This window comes from Triturus cristatus, chromosome 2_1, assembly GCF_964204655.1.
Source record: "Triturus cristatus chromosome 2_1, aTriCri1.1, whole genome shotgun sequence".
NCBI lineage: Eukaryota > Metazoa > Chordata > Amphibia > Caudata > Salamandridae > Triturus > Triturus cristatus.
In genome coordinates, this window is record NC_140581.1 from 366,201,494 (window position 1) to 366,217,686 (window position 16,193).

The following is a 16,193-nucleotide window of genomic DNA, read 5'->3' on the forward strand; positions in this document are numbered from 1 at the left end:
TTCAAGAAAGACAAAATGGAAAAAAAATAAAAAGGAGTCTGGAGCACCCTTTCTCGTCTTCTGTGGTCTTTCTGGGCTGCTGCGGCTGGATTGGAGGGGGGCGTGGGCAAGAGGGAATCACATGCTAAGTACCGAGCCTGGGGAATGATGGGATAGTTGCAGCCTCCCACTCTGGGGACCTATCCAGAGACAGGGCAGTAGGCCCTGGCCAGGTGACATGTCTGCTCCTTTCCATCGCCCCCCCTGGGGCTGTGGCCTGGCTGCCAGCCTCTTGCCTCGCCCTAGCCTTCCCAGGCCCAGACTCTGGCTGAGGACCCCAGGCCGTGGCCCGGCGAGGGCTCTGCCCGGCGAGGGTTCTGTCTGCAGCGTTTGGGAGCGTTCGTGAGGGGCTCGGGGCGAGAACCCCTGCTCACTTGCAGGCCTGTTTGTCCCTGGCTTTCAGCCACAAGCAGTCGACTGGGGCCTAGCCAGGCAACATGTCACTGCATACCTCTAGAGGGGGCCTCAGTGGCAGCTCTTAGGCTTCCAAAGCCCCAAATCTCTGCTTCTGGGCCCAAAGTGGGCATGGCAATCGCCCTTCTGTGAGTGCTGTAGCCCTGGCTTTAACCCCGTGTGAGCAAGGTGCAGCATAGCGAAAGCAGGGCCCTGATTGGCGCTGCCGGTGGGCGTGGACATGCAAATTTTGCTGGCCGGCCGAGGCCTGTGGGAAGCTGCTGTGGGTAGCTGCGCGCTTTCCAAAGTGGGCACAGGGGCCTTGGCTGGTCACCTTGCGCCCCAAAATGCCCATGCTCTGCCTCGCCCGGCCTCAGGCCTAGCCTGTGTGAATGCCACCCTCGCCCTGCGGGGAGATGCCCAGCGGCCCGCCCTCGCCCTGTCCCCTTCCAACTCATACTTACCTGGCAGGGGAGACACCATGATCACGAAGGTGGTTCTCCCAGGGTGAGGCTCATCCATTGCACTTCGGATGTGCTGACCCCTGCGATGTCCCCAAATGCGGGATACTCGACTGCATAATTTCTGGTAGTGGGGGACTGCGTTCGCGCTTTCCCCTGATCTCTGGTTTCAAGAAAGACAAAATGGAAAAAAAATAAAAAGGAGTCTGGAGCACCCTTTCTCGTCTTCTGTGGTCTTTCTGGGCTGCTGCGGCTGGATTGGAGGGGGGCGTGGGCAAGAGGGAATCACATGCTAAGTACCGAGCCTGGGGAATGATGGGATAGTTGCAGCCTCCCACTCTGGGGACCTATCCAGAGACAGGGCAGTAGGCCCTGGCCAGGTGACATGTCTGCTCCTTTCCATCGCCCCCCCTGGGGCTGTGGCCTGGCTGCCAGCCTCTTGCCTCGCCCTAGCCTTCCCAGGCCCAGACTCTGGCTGAGGACCCCAGGCCGTGGCCCGGCGAGGGCTCTGCCCGGCGAGGGTTCTGTCTGCAGCGTTTGGGAGCGTTCGGGAAGGCGTGAGGGGCTCGGGGCGAGAACCCCTGCTCACTTGCAGGCCTGTTTGTCCCTGGCTTTCAGCCACAAGCAGTCGACTGGGGCCTAGCCAGGCAACATGTCACTGCATACCTCTAGAGGGGGCCTCAGTGGCAGCTCTTAGGCTTCCAAAGCCCCAAATCTCTGCTTCTGGGCCCAAAGTGGGCATGGCAATCGCCCTTCTGTGAGTGCTGTAGCCCTGGCTTTGCCCCCGTGTGAGCAAGGTGCAGCATAGCGAAAGCAGGGCCCTGATTGGCGCTGCCGGTGGGCGTGGACATGCAAATTTTGCTGGCCGGCCGAGGCCTGTGGGAAGCTGCTGTGGGTAGCTGCGCGCTTTCCAAAGTGGGCACAGGGGCCTTGGCTGGTCACCTTGCGCCCCAAAATGCCCATGCTCTGCCTCGCCCGGCCTCAGGCCTAGCCTGTGTGAATGCCACCCTCGCCCTGCGGGGAGATGCCCAGCGGCCCGCCCTCGCCCTGTCCCCTTCCAACTCATACTTACCTGGCAGGGGAGACACCATGATCACGAAGGTGGTTCTCCCAGGGTGAGGCTCATCCATTGCACTTCGGATGTGCTGACCCCTGCGATGTCCCCAAATGCGGGATACTCGACTGCATAATTTCTGGTAGTGGGGGACTGCGTTCGCGCTTTCCCCTGATCTCTGGTTTCAAGAAAGACAAAAAGGAAAAAAAAATAAAAAGGAGTCTGGAGCACCCTTTGACGTTTCTTGTGGTCCGTCCAGGGTGCTGTAAGCTGGCTGGAATGGGGAGTGGGCGAGGGCCAATTAGTTATGCAAATTTACAAGCCTGGGGGATGCTGGCTTAGGGCTTAGAAACGTGCTTCTGGGCCCGATTTCGACCTGGCAAGCACTCTGTTGTGCTTGCGAAAGCCTTTGCTTGTGCACAATTTGGAGGGCCTGAAAAATCTGCTGTTGGGCCCGATTTCGGCCTGCCAAGCCCTCTGGTGTGCTTGCTGTAGCCCTGGCTTTGCCCCCGTGTGAGCAAGGTGCAGCATAGCGAAAGCAGGGCCCTGATTGGCGCTGCCGGTGGGCGTGGACATGCAAATTTTGCTGGCCGGCCGAGGCCTGTGGGAAGCTGCTGTGGGTAGCTGCGCGCTTTCCAAAGTGGGCACAGGGGCCTTGGCTGGTCACCTTGCGCCCCAAAATGCCCATGCTCTGCCTCGCCCGGCCTCAGGCCTAGCCTGTGTGAATGCCACCCTCGCCCTGCGGGGAGATGCCTAGCGGCCCGCCCTCGCCCTGTCCCCTTCCAACTCATACTTACCTGGCAGGGGAGACACCATGATCACGAAGGTGGTTCTCCCAGGGTGAGGCTCATCCATTGCACTTCGGATGTGCTGACCCCTGCGATGTCCCCAAATGCGGGATACTCGACTGCATAATTTCTGGTAGTGGGGGACTGCGTTCGCGCTTTCCCCTGATCTCTGGTTTCAAGAAAGACAAAAAGGAAAAAAAAATAAAAAGGAGTCTGGAGCACCCTTTGACGTTTCTTGTGGTCCGTCCAGGGTGCTGTAAGCTGGCTGGAATGGGGAGTGGGCGAGGGCCAATTAGTTATGCAAATTTACAAGCCTGGGGGATGCTGGCTTAGGGCTTAGAAACGTGCTTCTGGGCCCGATTTCGACCTGGCAAGCACTCTGTTGTGCTTGCGAAAGCCTTTGCTTGTGCACAATTTGGAGGGCCTGAAAAATCTGCTGTTGGGCCCGATTTCGGCCTGCCAAGCCCTCTGGTGTGCTTGCTGTAGCCCTGGCTTTGCCCCCGTGTGAGCAAGGTGCAGCATAGCGAAAGCAGGGCCCTGATTGGCGCTGCCGGTGGGCGTGGACATGCAAATTTTGCTGGCCGGCCGAGGCCTGTGGGAAGCTGCTGTGGGTAGCTGCGCGCTTTCCAAAGTGGGCACAGGGGCCTTGGCTGGTCACCTTGCGCCCCAAAATGCCCATGCTCTGCCTCGCCCGGCCTCAGGCCTAGCCTGTGTGAATGCCACCCTCGCCCTGCGGGGAGATGCCCAGCGGCCCGCCCTCGCCCTGTCCCCTTCCAACTCATACTTACCTGGCCGGGGAGACACCATGATCACGAAGGTGGTTCTCCCAGGGTGAGGCTCATCCATTGCACTTCGGATGTGCTGACCCCTGCGATGTCCCCAAATGCGGGATACTCGACTGCATAATTTCTGGTAGTGGGGGACTGCGTTCGCGCTTTCCCCTGATCTCTGGTTTCAAGAAAGACAAAATGGAAAAAAAATAAAAAGGAGTCTGGAGCACCCTTTCTCGTCTTCTGTGGTCTTTCTGGGCTGCTGCGGCTGGATTGGAGGGGGGCGTGGGCAAGAGGGAATCACATGCTAAGTACCGAGCCTGGGGAATGATGGGATAGTTGCAGCCTCCCACTCTGGGGACCTATCCAGAGACAGGGCAGTAGGCCCTGGCCAGGTGACATGTCTGCTCCTTTCCATCGCCCCCCCTGGGGCTGTGGCCTGGCTGCCAGCCTCTTGCCTCGCCCTAGCCTTCCCAGGCCCAGACTCTGGCTGAGGACCCCAGGCCGTGGCCCGGCGAGGGCTCTGCCCGGCGAGGGTTCTGTCTGCAGCGTTTGGGAGCGTTCGTGAGGGGCTCGGGGCGAGAACCCCTGCTCACTTGCAGGCCTGTTTGTCCCTGGCTTTCAGCCACAAGCAGTCGACTGGGGCCTAGCCAGGCAACATGTCACTGCATACCTCTAGAGGGGGCCTCAGTGGCAGCTCTTAGGCTTCCAAAGCCCCAAATCTCTGCTTCTGGGCCCAAAGTGGGCATGGCAATCGCCCTTCTGTGAGTGCTGTAGCCCTGGCTTTGCCCCCGTGTGAGCAAGGTGCAGCATAGCGAAAGCAGGGCCCTGATTGGCGCTGCCGGTGGGCGTGGACATGCAAATTTTGCTGGCCGGCCGAGGCCTGTGGGAAGCTGCTGTGGGTAGCTGCGCGCTTTCCAAAGTGGGCACAGGGGCCTTGGCTGGTCACCTTGCGCCCCAAAATGCCCATGCTCTGCCTCGCCCGGCCTCAGGCCTAGCCTGTGTGAATGCCACCCTCGCCCTGCGGGGAGATGCCCAGCGGCCCGCCCTCGCCCTGTCCCCTTCCAACTCATACTTACCTGGCAGGGGAGACACCATGATCACGAAGGTGGTTCTCCCAGGGTGAGGCTCATCCATTGCACTTCGGATGTGCTGACCCCTGCGATGTCCCCAAATGCGGGATACTCGACTGCATAATTTCTGGTAGTGGGGGACTGCGTTCGCGCTTTCCCCTGATCTCTGGTTTCAAGAAAGACAAAATGGAAAAAAAATAAAAAGGAGTCTGGAGCACCCTTTCTCGTCTTCTGTGGTCTTTCTGGGCTGCTGCGGCTGGATTGGAGGGGGGCGTGGGCAAGAGGGAATCACATGCTAAGTACCGAGCCTGGGGAATGATGGGATAGTTGCAGCCTCCCACTCTGGGGACCTATCCAGAGACAGGGCAGTAGGCCCTGGCCAGGTGACATGTCTGCTCCTTTCCATCGCCCCCCCTGGGGCTGTGGCCTGGCTGCCAGCCTCTTGCCTCGCCCTAGCCTTCCCAGGCCCAGACTCTGGCTGAGGACCCCAGGCCGTGGCCCGGCGAGGGCTCTGCCCGGCGAGGGTTCTGTCTGCAGCGTTTGGGAGCGTTCGTGAGGGGCTCGGGGCGAGAACCCCTGCTCACTTGCAGGCCTGTTTGTCCCTGGCTTTCAGCCACAAGCAGTCGACTGGGGCCTAGCCAGGCAACATGTCACTGCATACCTCTAGAGGGGGCCTCAGTGGCAGCTCTTAGGCTTCCAAAGCCCCAAATCTCTGCTTCTGGGCCCAAAGTGGGCATGGCAATCGCCCTTCTGTGAGTGCTGTAGCCCTGGCTTTGCCCCCGTGTGAGCAAGGTGCAGCATAGCGAAAGCAGGGCCCTGATTGGCGCTGCCGGTGGGCGTGGACATGCACATTTTGCTGGCCGGCCGAGGCCTGTGGGAAGCTGCTGTGGGTAGCTGCGCGCTTTCCAAAGTGGGCACAGGGGCCTTGGCTGGTCACCTTGCGCCCCAAAATGCCCATGCTCTGCCTCGCCCGGCCTCAGGCCTAGCCTGTGTGAATGCCACCCTCGCCCTGCGGGGAGATGCCCAGCGGCCCGCCCTCGCCCTGTCCCCTTCCAACTCATACTTACCTGGCAGGGGAGACACCATGATCACGAAGGTGGTTCTCCCAGGGTGAGGCTCATCCATTGCACTTCGGATGTGCTGACCCCTGCGATGTCCCCAAATGCGGGATACTCGACTGCATAATTTCTGGTAGTGGGGGACTGCGTTCGCGCTTTCCCCTGATCTCTGGTTTCAAGAAAGACAAAAAGGAAAAAAAAATAAAAAGGAGTCTGGAGCACCCTTTGACGTTTCTTGTGGTCCGTCCAGGGTGCTGTAAGCTGGCTGGAATGGGGAGTGGGCGAGGGCCAATTAGTTATGCAAATTTACAAGCCTGGGGGATGCTGGCTTAGGGCTTAGAAACGTGCTTCTGGGCCCGATTTCGACCTGGCAAGCACTCTGTTGTGCTTGCGAAAGCCTTTGCTTGTGCACAATTTGGAGGGCCTGAAAAATCTGCTGTTGGGCCCGATTTCGGCCTGCCAAGCCCTCTGGTGTGCTTGCTGTAGCCCTGGCTTTGCCCCCGTGTGAGCAAGGTGCAGCATAGCGAAAGCAGGGCCCTGATTGGCGCTGCCGGTGGGCGTGGACATGCAAATTTTGCTGGCCGGCCGAGGCCTGTGGGAAGCTGCTGTGGGTAGCTGCGCGCTTTCCAAAGTGGGCACAGGGGCCTTGGCTGGTCACCTTGCGCCCCAAAATGCCCATGCTCTGCCTCGCCCGGCCTCAGGCCTAGCCTGTGTGAATGCCACCCTCGCCCTGCGGGGAGATGCCCAGCGGCCCGCCCTCGCCCTGTCCCCTTCCAACTCATACTTACCTGGCAGGGGAGACACCATGATCACGAAGGTGGTTCTCCCAGGGTGAGGCTCATCCATTGCACTTCGGATGTGCTGACCCCTGCGATGTCCCCAAATGCGGGATACTCGACTGCATAATTTCTGGTAGTGGGGGACTGCGTTCGCGCTTTCCCCTGATCTCTGGTTTCAAGAAAGACAAAATGGAAAAAAAATAAAAAGGAGTCTGGAGCACCCTTTCTCGTCTTCTGTGGTCTTTCTGGGCTGCTGCGGCTGGATTGGAGGGGGGCGTGGGCAAGAGGGAATCACATGCTAAGTACCGAGCCTGGGGAATGATGGGATAGTTGCAGCCTCCCACTCTGGGGACCTATCCAGAGACAGGGCAGTAGGCCCTGGCCAGGTGACATGTCTGCTCCTTTCCATCGCCCCCCCTGGGGCTGTGGCCTGGCTGCCAGCCTCTTGCCTCGCCCTAGCCTTCCCAGGCCCAGACTCTGGCTGAGGACCCCAGGCCGTGGCCCGGCGAGGGCTCTGCCCGGCGAGGGTTCTGTCTGCAGCGTTTGGGAGCGTTCGTGAGGGGCTCGGGGCGAGAACCCCTGCTCACTTGCAGGCCTGTTTGTCCCTGGCTTTCAGCCACAAGCAGTCGACTGGGGCCTAGCCAGGCAACATGTCACTGCATACCTCTAGAGGGGGCCTCAGTGGCAGCTCTTAGGCTTCCAAAGCCCCAAATCTCTGCTTCTGGGCCCAAAGTGGGCATGGCAATCGCCCTTCTGTGAGTGCTGTAGCCCTGGCTTTAACCCCGTGTGAGCAAGGTGCAGCATAGCGAAAGCAGGGCCCTGATTGGCGCTGCCGGTGGGCGTGGACATGCAAATTTTGCTGGCCGGCCGAGGCCTGTGGGAAGCTGCTGTGGGTAGCTGCGCGCTTTCCAAAGTGGGCACAGGGGCCTTGGCTGGTCACCTTGCGCCCCAAAATGCCCATGCTCTGCCTCGCCCGGCCTCAGGCCTAGCCTGTGTGAATGCCACCCTCGCCCTGCGGGGAGATGCCCAGCGGCCCGCCCTCGCCCTGTCCCCTTCCAACTCATACTTACCTGGCAGGGGAGACACCATGATCACGAAGGTGGTTCTCCCAGGGTGAGGCTCATCCATTGCACTTCGGATGTGCTGACCCCTGCGATGTCCCCAAATGCGGGATACTCGACTGCATAATTTCTGGTAGTGGGGGACTGCGTTCGCGCTTTCCCCTGATCTCTGGTTTCAAGAAAGACAAAAAGGAAAAAAAAATAAAAAGGAGTCTGGAGCACCCTTTGACGTTTCTTGTGGTCCGTCCAGGGTGCTGTAAGCTGGCTGGAATGGGGAGTGGGCGAGGGCCAATTAGTTATGCAAATTTACAAGCCTGGGGGATGCTGGCTTAGGGCTTAGAAACGTGCTTCTGGGCCCGATTTCGACCTGGCAAGCACTCTGTTGTGCTTGCGAAAGCCTTTGCTTGTGCACAATTTGGAGGGCCTGAAAAATCTGCTGTTGGGCCCGATTTCGGCCTGCCAAGCCCTCTGGTGTGCTTGCTGTAGCCCTGGCTTTGCCCCCGTGTGAGCAAGGTGCAGCATAGCGAAAGCAGGGCCCTGATTGGCGCTGCCGGTGGGCGTGGACATGCAAATTTTGCTGGCCGGCCGAGGCCTGTGGGAAGCTGCTGTGGGTAGCTGCGCGCTTTCCAAAGTGGGCACAGGGGCCTTGGCTGGTCACCTTGCGCCCCAAAATGCCCATGCTCTGCCTCGCCCGGCCTCAGGCCTAGCCTGTGTGAATGCCACCCTCGCCCTGCGGGGAGATGCCCAGCGGCCCGCCCTCGCCCTGTCCCCTTCCAACTCATACTTACCTGGCCGGGGAGACACCATGATCACGAAGGTGGTTCTCCCAGGGTGAGGCTCATCCATTGCACTTCGGATGTGCTGACCCCTGCGATGTCCCCAAATGCGGGATACTCGACTGCATAATTTCTGGTAGTGGGGGACTGCGTTCGCGCTTTCCCATGATCTCTGGTTTCAAGAAAGACAAAATGGAAAAAAAATAAAAAGGAGTCTGGAGCACCCTTTCTCGTCTTCTGTGGTCTTTCTGGGCTGCTGCGGCTGGATTGGAGGGGGGCGTGGGCAAGAGGGAATCACATGCTAAGTACCGAGCCTGGGGAATGATGGGATAGTTGCAGCCTCCCACTCTGGGGACCTATCCAGAGACAGGGCAGTAGGCCCTGGCCAGGTGACATGTCTGCTCCTTTCCATCGCCCCCCCTGGGGCTGTGGCCTGGCTGCCAGCCTCTTGCCTCGCCCTAGCCTTCCCAGGCCCAGACTCTGGCTGAGGACCCCAGGCCGTGGCCCGGCGAGGGCTCTGCCCGGCGAGGGTTCTGTCTGCAGCGTTTGGGAGCGTTCGTGAGGGGCTCGGGGCGAGAACCCCTGCTCACTTGCAGGCCTGTTTGTCCCTGGCTTTCAGCCACAAGCAGTCGACTGGGGCCTAGCCAGGCAACATGTCACTGCATACCTCTAGAGGGGGCCTCAGTGGCAGCTCTTAGGCTTCCAAAGCCCCAAATCTCTGCTTCTGGGCCCAAAGTGGGCATGGCAATCGCCCTTCTGTGAGTGCTGTAGCCCTGGCTTTGCCCCCGTGTGAGCAAGGTGCAGCATAGCGAAAGCAGGGCCCTGATTGGCGCTGCCGGTGGGCGTGGACATGCAAATTTTGCTGGCCGGCCGAGGCCTGTGGGAAGCTGCTGTGGGTAGCTGCGCGCTTTCCAAAGTGGGCACAGGGGCCTTGGCTGGTCACCTTGCGCCCCAAAATGCCCATGCTCTGCCTCGCCCGGCCTCAGGCCTAGCCTGTGTGAATGCCACCCTCGCCCTGCGGGGAGATGCCCAGCGGCCCGCCCTCGCCCTGTCCCCTTCCAACTCATACTTACCTGGCAGGGGAGACACCATGATCACGAAGGTGGTTCTCCCAGGGTGAGGCTCATCCATTGCACTTCGGATGTGCTGACCCCTGCGATGTCCCCAAATGCGGGATACTCGACTGCATAATTTCTGGTAGTGGGGGACTGCGTTCGCGCTTTCCCCTGATCTCTGGTTTCAAGAAAGACAAAATGGAAAAAAAATAAAAAGGAGTCTGGAGCACCCTTTCTCGTCTTCTGTGGTCTTTCTGGGCTGCTGCGGCTGGATTGGAGGGGGGCGTGGGCAAGAGGGAATCACATGCTAAGTACCGAGCCTGGGGAATGATGGGATAGTTGCAGCCTCCCACTCTGGGGACCTATCCAGAGACAGGGCAGTAGGCCCTGGCCAGGTGACATGTCTGCTCCTTTCCATCGCCCCCCCTGGGGCTGTGGCCTGGCTGCCAGCCTCTTGCCTCGCCCTAGCCTTCCCAGGCCCAGACTCTGGCTGAGGACCCCAGGCCGTGGCCCGGCGAGGGCTCTGCCCGGCGAGGGTTCTGTCTGCAGCGTTTGGGAGCGTTCGTGAGGGGCTCGGGGCGAGAACCCCTGCTCACTTGCAGGCCTGTTTGTCCCTGGCTTTCAGCCACAAGCAGTCGACTGGGGCCTAGCCAGGCAACATGTCACTGCATACCTCTAGAGGGGGCCTCAGTGGCAGCTCTTAGGCTTCCAAAGCCCCAAATCTCTGCTTCTGGGCCCAAAGTGGGCATGGCAATCGCCCTTCTGTGAGTGCTGTAGCCCTGGCTTTGCCCCCGTGTGAGCAAGGTGCAGCATAGCGAAAGCAGGGCCCTGATTGGCGCTGCCGGTGGGCGTGGACATGCAAATTTTGCTGGCCGGCCGAGGCCTGTGGGAAGCTGCTGTGGGTAGCTGCGCGCTTTCCAAAGTGGGCACAGGGGCCTTGGCTGGTCACCTTGCGCCCCAAAATGCCCATGCTCTGCCTCGCCCGGCCTCAGGCCTAGCCTGTGTGAATGCCACCCTCGCCCTGCGGGGAGATGCCCAGCGGCCCGCCCTCGCCCTGTCCCCTTCCAACTCATACTTACCTGGCAGGGGAGACACCATGATCACGAAGGTGGTTCTCCCAGGGTGAGGCTCATCCATTGCACTTCGGATGTGCTGACCCCTGCGATGTCCCCAAATGCGGGATACTCGACTGCATAATTTCTGGTAGTGGGGGACTGCGTTCGCGCTTTCCCCTGATCTCTGGTTTCAAGAAAGACAAAATGGAAAAAAAATAAAAAGGAGTCTGGAGCACCCTTTCTCGTCTTCTGTGGTCTTTCTGGGCTGCTGCGGCTGGATTGGAGGGGGGCGTGGGCAAGAGGGAATCACATGCTAAGTACCGAGCCTGGGGAATGATGGGATAGTTGCAGCCTCCCACTCTGGGGACCTATCCAGAGACAGGGCAGTAGGCCCTGGCCAGGTGACATGTCTGCTCCTTTCCATCGCCCCCCCTGGGGCTGTGGCCTGGCTGCCAGCCTCTTGCCTCGCCCTAGCCTTCCCAGGCCCAGACTCTGGCTGAGGACCCCAGGCCGTGGCCCGGCGAGGGCTCTGCCCGGCGAGGGTTCTGTCTGCAGCGTTTGGGAGCGTTCGGGAAGGCGTGAGGGGCTCGGGGCGAGAACCCCTGCTCACTTGCAGGCCTGTTTGTCCCTGGCTTTCAGCCACAAGCAGTCGACTGGGGCCTAGCCAGGCAACATGTCACTGCATACCTCTAGAGGGGGCCTCAGTGGCAGCTCTTAGGCTTCCAAAGCCCCAAATCTCTGCTTCTGGGCCCAAAGTGGGCATGGCAATCGCCCTTCTGTGAGTGCTGTAGCCCTGGCTTTGCCCCCGTGTGAGCAAGGTGCAGCATAGCGAAAGCAGGGCCCTGATTGGCGCTGCCGGTGGGCGTGGACATGCAAATTTTGCTGGCCGGCCGAGGCCTGTGGGAAGCTGCTGTGGGTAGCTGCGCGCTTTCCAAAGTGGGCACAGGGGCCTTGGCTGGTTACCTTGCGCCCCAAAATGCCCATGCTCTGCCTCGCCCGGCCTCAGGCCTAGCCTGTGTGAATGCCACCCTCGCCCTGCGGGGAGATGCCCAGCGGCCCGCCCTCGCCCTGTCCCCTTCCAACTCATACTTACCTGGCAGGGGAGACACCATGATCACGAAGGTGGTTCTCCCAGGGTGAGGCTCATCCATTGCACTTCGGATGTGCTGACCCCTGCGATGTCCCCAAATGCGGGATACTCGACTGCATAATTTCTGGTAGTGGGGGACTGCGTTCGCGCTTTCCCCTGATCTCTGGTTTCAAGAAAGACAAAAAGGAAAAAAAAATAAAAAGGAGTCTGGAGCACCCTTTGACGTTTCTTGTGGTCCGTCCAGGGTGCTGTAAGCTGGCTGGAATGGGGAGTGGGCGAGGGCCAATTAGTTATGCAAATTTACAAGCCTGGGGGATGCTGGCTTAGGGCTTAGAAACGTGCTTCTGGGCCCGATTTCGACCTGGCAAGCACTCTGTTGTGCTTGCGAAAGCCTTTGCTTGTGCACAATTTGGAGGGCCTGAAAAATCTGCTGTTGGGCCCGATTTCGGCCTGCCAAGCCCTCTGGTGTGCTTGCTGTAGCCCTGGCTTTGCCCCCGTGTGAGCAAGGTGCAGCATAGCGAAAGCAGGGCCCTGATTGGCGCTGCCGGTGGGCGTGGACATGCAAATTTTGCTGGCCGGCCGAGGCCTGTGGGAAGCTGCTGTGGGTAGCTGCGCGCTTTCCAAAGTGGGCACAGGGGCCTTGGCTGGTCACCTTGCGCCCCAAAATGCCCATGCTCTGCCTCGCCCGGCCTCAGGCCTAGCCTGTGTGAATGCCACCCTCGCCCTGCGGGGAGATGCCTAGCGGCCCGCCCTCGCCCTGTCCCCTTCCAACTCATACTTACCTGGCAGGGGAGACACCATGATCACGAAGGTGGTTCTCCCAGGGTGAGGCTCATCCATTGCACTTCGGATGTGCTGACCCCTGCGATGTCCCCAAATGCGGGATACTCGACTGCATAATTTCTGGTAGTGGGGGACTGCGTTCGCGCTTTCCCCTGATCTCTGGTTTCAAGAAAGACAAAAAGGAAAAAAAAATAAAAAGGAGTCTGGAGCACCCTTTGACGTTTCTTGTGGTCCGTCCAGGGTGCTGTAAGCTGGCTGGAATGGGGAGTGGGCGAGGGCCAATTAGTTATGCAAATTTACAAGCCTGGGGGATGCTGGCTTAGGGCTTAGAAACGTGCTTCTGGGCCCGATTTCGACCTGGCAAGCACTCTGTTGTGCTTGCGAAAGCCTTTGCTTGTGCACAATTTGGAGGGCCTGAAAAATCTGCTGTTGGGCCCGATTTCGGCCTGCCAAGCCCTCTGGTGTGCTTGCTGTAGCCCTGGCTTTGCCCCCGTGTGAGCAAGGTGCAGCATAGCGAAAGCAGGGCCCTGATTGGCGCTGCCGGTGGGCGTGGACATGCAAATTTTGCTGGCCGGCCGAGGCCTGTGGGAAGCTGCTGTGGGTAGCTGCGCGCTTTCCAAAGTGGGCACAGGGGCCTTGGCTGGTCACCTTGCGCCCCAAAATGCCCATGCTCTGCCTCGCCCGGCCTCAGGCCTAGCCTGTGTGAATGCCACCCTCGCCCTGCGGGGAGATGCCCAGCGGCCCGCCCTCGCCCTGTCCCCTTCCAACTCATACTTACCTGGCCGGGGAGACACCATGATCACGAAGGTGGTTCTCCCAGGGTGAGGCTCATCCATTGCACTTCGGATGTGCTGACCCCTGCGATGTCCCCAAATGCGGGATACTCGACTGCATAATTTCTGGTAGTGGGGGACTGCGTTCGCGCTTTCCCCTGATCTCTGGTTTCAAGAAAGACAAAATGGAAAAAAAATAAAAAGGAGTCTGGAGCACCCTTTCTCGTCTTCTGTGGTCTTTCTGGGCTGCTGCGGCTGGATTGGAGGGGGGCGTGGGCAAGAGGGAATCACATGCTAAGTACCGAGCCTGGGGAATGATGGGATAGTTGCAGCCTCCCACTCTGGGGACCTATCCAGAGACAGGGCAGTAGGCCCTGGCCAGGTGACATGTCTGCTCCTTTCCATCGCCCCCCCTGGGGCTGTGGCCTGGCTGCCAGCCTCTTGCCTCGCCCTAGCCTTCCCAGGCCCAGACTCTGGCTGAGGACCCCAGGCCGTGGCCCGGCGAGGGCTCTGCCCGGCGAGGGTTCTGTCTGCAGCGTTTGGGAGCGTTCGTGAGGGGCTCGGGGCGAGAACCCCTGCTCACTTGCAGGCCTGTTTGTCCCTGGCTTTCAGCCACAAGCAGTCGACTGGGGCCTAGCCAGGCAACATGTCACTGCATACCTCTAGAGGGGGCCTCAGTGGCAGCTCTTAGGCTTCCAAAGCCCCAAATCTCTGCTTCTGGGCCCAAAGTGGGCATGGCAATCGCCCTTCTGTGAGTGCTGTAGCCCTGGCTTTGCCCCCGTGTGAGCAAGGTGCAGCATAGCGAAAGCAGGGCCCTGATTGGCGCTGCCGGTGGGCGTGGACATGCAAATTTTGCTGGCCGGCCGAGGCCTGTGGGAAGCTGCTGTGGGTAGCTGCGCGCTTTCCAAAGTGGGCACAGGGGCCTTGGCTGGTCACCTTGCGCCCCAAAATGCCCATGCTCTGCCTCGCCCGGCCTCAGGCCTAGCCTGTGTGAATGCCACCCTCGCCCTGCGGGGAGATGCCCAGCGGCCCGCCCTCGCCCTGTCCCCTTCCAACTCATACTTACCTGGCAGGGGAGACACCATGATCACGAAGGTGGTTCTCCCAGGGTGAGGCTCATCCATTGCACTTCGGATGTGCTGACCCCTGCGATGTCCCCAAATGCGGGATACTCGACTGCATAATTTCTGGTAGTGGGGGACTGCGTTCGCGCTTTCCCCTGATCTCTGGTTTCAAGAAAGACAAAATGGAAAAAAAATAAAAAGGAGTCTGGAGCACCCTTTCTCGTCTTCTGTGGTCTTTCTGGGCTGCTGCGGCTGGATTGGAGGGGGGCGTGGGCAAGAGGGAATCACATGCTAAGTACCGAGCCTGGGGAATGATGGGATAGTTGCAGCCTCCCACTCTGGGGACCTATCCAGAGACAGGGCAGTAGGCCCTGGCCAGGTGACATGTCTGCTCCTTTCCATCGCCCCCCCTGGGGCTGTGGCCTGGCTGCCAGCCTCTTGCCTCGCCCTAGCCTTCCCAGGCCCAGACTCTGGCTGAGGACCCCAGGCCGTGGCCCGGCGAGGGCTCTGCCCGGCGAGGGTTCTGTCTGCAGCGTTTGGGAGCGTTCGTGAGGGGCTCGGGGCGAGAACCCCTGCTCACTTGCAGGCCTGTTTGTCCCTGGCTTTCAGCCACAAGCAGTCGACTGGGGCCTAGCCAGGCAACATGTCACTGCATACCTCTAGAGGGGGCCTCAGTGGCAGCTCTTAGGCTTCCAAAGCCCCAAATCTCTGCTTCTGGGCCCAAAGTGGGCATGGCAATCGCCCTTCTGTGAGTGCTGTAGCCCTGGCTTTGCCCCCGTGTGAGTAAGGTGCAGCATAGCGAAAGCAGGGCCCTGATTGGCGCTGCCGGTGGGCGTGGACATGCAAATTTTGCTGGCCGGCCGAGGCCTGTGGGAAGCTGCTGTGGGTAGCTGCGCGCTTTCCAAAGTGGGCACAGGGGCCTTGGCTGGTCACCTTGCGCCCCAAAATGCCCATGCTCTGCCTCGCCCGGCCTCAGGCCTAGCCTGTGTGAATGCCACCCTCGCCCTGCGGGGAGATGCCCAGCGGCCCGCCCTCGCCCTGTCCCCTTCCAACTCATACTTACCTGGCAGGGGAGACACCATGATCACGAAGGTGGTTCTCCCAGGGTGAGGCTCATCCATTGCACTTCGGATGTGCTGACCCCTGCGATGTCCCCAAATGCGGGATACTCGACTGCATAATTTCTGGTAGTGGGGGACTGCGTTCGCGCTTTCCCCTGATCTCTGGTTTCAAGAAAGACAAAATGGAAAAAAAATAAAAAGGAGTCTGGAGCACCCTTTCTCGTCTTCTGTGGTCTTTCTGGGCTGCTGCGGCTGGATTGGAGGGGGGCGTGGGCAAGAGGGAATCACATGCTAAGTACCGAGCCTGGGGAATGATGGGATAGTTGCAGCCTCCCACTCTGGGGACCTATCCAGAGACAGGGCAGTAGGCCCTGGCCAGGTGACATGTCTGCTCCTTTCCATCGCCCCCCCTGGGGCTGTGGCCTGGCTGCCAGCCTCTTGCCTCGCCCTAGCCTTCCCAGGCCCAGACTCTGGCTGAGGACCCCAGGCCGTGGCCCGGCGAGGGCTCTGCCCGGCGAGGGTTCTGTCTGCAGCGTTTGGGAGCGTTCGGGAAGGCGTGAGGGGCTCGGGGCGAGAACCCCTGCTCACTTGCAGGCCTGTTTGTCCCTGGCTTTCAGCCACAAGCAGTCGACTGGGGCCTAGCCAGGCAACATGTCACTGCATACCTCTAGAGGGGGCCTCAGTGGCAGCTCTTAGGCTTCCAAAGCCCCAAATCTCTGCTTCTGGGCCCAAAGTGGGCATGGCAATCGCCCTTCTGTGAGTGCTGTAGCCCTGGCTTTGCCCCCGTGTGAGCAAGGTGCAGCATAGCGAAAGCAGGGCCCTGATTGGCGCTGCCGGTGGGCGTGGACATGCAAATTTTGCTGGCCGGCCGAGGCCTGTGGGAAGCTGCTGTGGGTAGCTGCGCGCTTTCCAAAGTGGGCACAGGGGCCTTGGCTGGTCACCTTGCGCCCCAAAATGCCCATGCTCTGCCTCGCCCGGCCTCAGGCCTAGCCTGTGTGAATGCCACCCTCGCCCTGCGGGGAGATGCCCAGCGGCCCGCCCTCGCCCTGTCCCCTTCCAA

General features: G+C 60.3%; 16 non-coding genes across 16 annotated transcripts; all 16 read left to right on the top strand.

Annotated features, from left to right (window-relative positions):
• Positions 1 to 888: 888 nt before the first annotated feature.
• LOC146864898 (U1 spliceosomal RNA) lies at positions 889 to 1,052 on the top strand. The gene has a single exon (XR_014976953.1). It is a non-coding gene; the product is annotated as a U1 spliceosomal RNA (small nuclear RNA).
• A 905-nt stretch (positions 1,053 to 1,957) lies between these two features.
• Positions 1,958 to 2,121, top strand: LOC146864899 (U1 spliceosomal RNA). Its single transcript, XR_014976954.1, has one exon. It is a non-coding gene; the product is annotated as a U1 spliceosomal RNA (small nuclear RNA).
• A 615-nt stretch (positions 2,122 to 2,736) lies between these two features.
• On the top strand, positions 2,737 to 2,900 carry LOC146864900 (U1 spliceosomal RNA). Its single transcript, XR_014976956.1, has one exon. It is a non-coding gene; the product is annotated as a U1 spliceosomal RNA (small nuclear RNA).
• A 615-nt stretch (positions 2,901 to 3,515) lies between these two features.
• LOC146864901 (U1 spliceosomal RNA) lies at positions 3,516 to 3,679 on the top strand. The gene has a single exon (XR_014977397.1). It is a non-coding gene; the product is annotated as a U1 spliceosomal RNA (small nuclear RNA).
• Positions 3,680 to 4,576: 897 nt separating this feature from the next.
• LOC146864902 (U1 spliceosomal RNA) lies at positions 4,577 to 4,740 on the top strand. Its single transcript, XR_014976957.1, has one exon. It is a non-coding gene; the product is annotated as a U1 spliceosomal RNA (small nuclear RNA).
• An 897-nt stretch (positions 4,741 to 5,637) lies between these two features.
• On the top strand, positions 5,638 to 5,801 carry LOC146864903 (U1 spliceosomal RNA). Its single transcript, XR_014976958.1, has one exon. It is a non-coding gene; the product is annotated as a U1 spliceosomal RNA (small nuclear RNA).
• A 615-nt stretch (positions 5,802 to 6,416) lies between these two features.
• LOC146864904 (U1 spliceosomal RNA) lies at positions 6,417 to 6,580 on the top strand. The gene has a single exon (XR_014976959.1). It is a non-coding gene; the product is annotated as a U1 spliceosomal RNA (small nuclear RNA).
• An 897-nt stretch (positions 6,581 to 7,477) lies between these two features.
• On the top strand, positions 7,478 to 7,641 carry LOC146864905 (U1 spliceosomal RNA). Its single transcript, XR_014976960.1, has one exon. It is a non-coding gene; the product is annotated as a U1 spliceosomal RNA (small nuclear RNA).
• Positions 7,642 to 8,256: 615 nt separating this feature from the next.
• On the top strand, positions 8,257 to 8,420 carry LOC146864906 (U1 spliceosomal RNA). Its single transcript, XR_014977450.1, has one exon. It is a non-coding gene; the product is annotated as a U1 spliceosomal RNA (small nuclear RNA).
• An 897-nt stretch (positions 8,421 to 9,317) lies between these two features.
• LOC146864907 (U1 spliceosomal RNA) lies at positions 9,318 to 9,481 on the top strand. Its single transcript, XR_014976961.1, has one exon. It is a non-coding gene; the product is annotated as a U1 spliceosomal RNA (small nuclear RNA).
• Positions 9,482 to 10,378: 897 nt separating this feature from the next.
• On the top strand, positions 10,379 to 10,542 carry LOC146864908 (U1 spliceosomal RNA). Its single transcript, XR_014976962.1, has one exon. It is a non-coding gene; the product is annotated as a U1 spliceosomal RNA (small nuclear RNA).
• Positions 10,543 to 11,447: 905 nt separating this feature from the next.
• Positions 11,448 to 11,611, top strand: LOC146864909 (U1 spliceosomal RNA). The gene has a single exon (XR_014976963.1). It is a non-coding gene; the product is annotated as a U1 spliceosomal RNA (small nuclear RNA).
• A 615-nt stretch (positions 11,612 to 12,226) lies between these two features.
• On the top strand, positions 12,227 to 12,390 carry LOC146864910 (U1 spliceosomal RNA). The gene has a single exon (XR_014976964.1). It is a non-coding gene; the product is annotated as a U1 spliceosomal RNA (small nuclear RNA).
• A 615-nt stretch (positions 12,391 to 13,005) lies between these two features.
• LOC146864911 (U1 spliceosomal RNA) lies at positions 13,006 to 13,169 on the top strand. The gene has a single exon (XR_014977398.1). It is a non-coding gene; the product is annotated as a U1 spliceosomal RNA (small nuclear RNA).
• Positions 13,170 to 14,066: 897 nt separating this feature from the next.
• Positions 14,067 to 14,230, top strand: LOC146864912 (U1 spliceosomal RNA). Its single transcript, XR_014976965.1, has one exon. It is a non-coding gene; the product is annotated as a U1 spliceosomal RNA (small nuclear RNA).
• Positions 14,231 to 15,127: 897 nt separating this feature from the next.
• LOC146864913 (U1 spliceosomal RNA) lies at positions 15,128 to 15,291 on the top strand. Its single transcript, XR_014976967.1, has one exon. It is a non-coding gene; the product is annotated as a U1 spliceosomal RNA (small nuclear RNA).
• Positions 15,292 to 16,193: the final 902 nt, after the last annotated feature.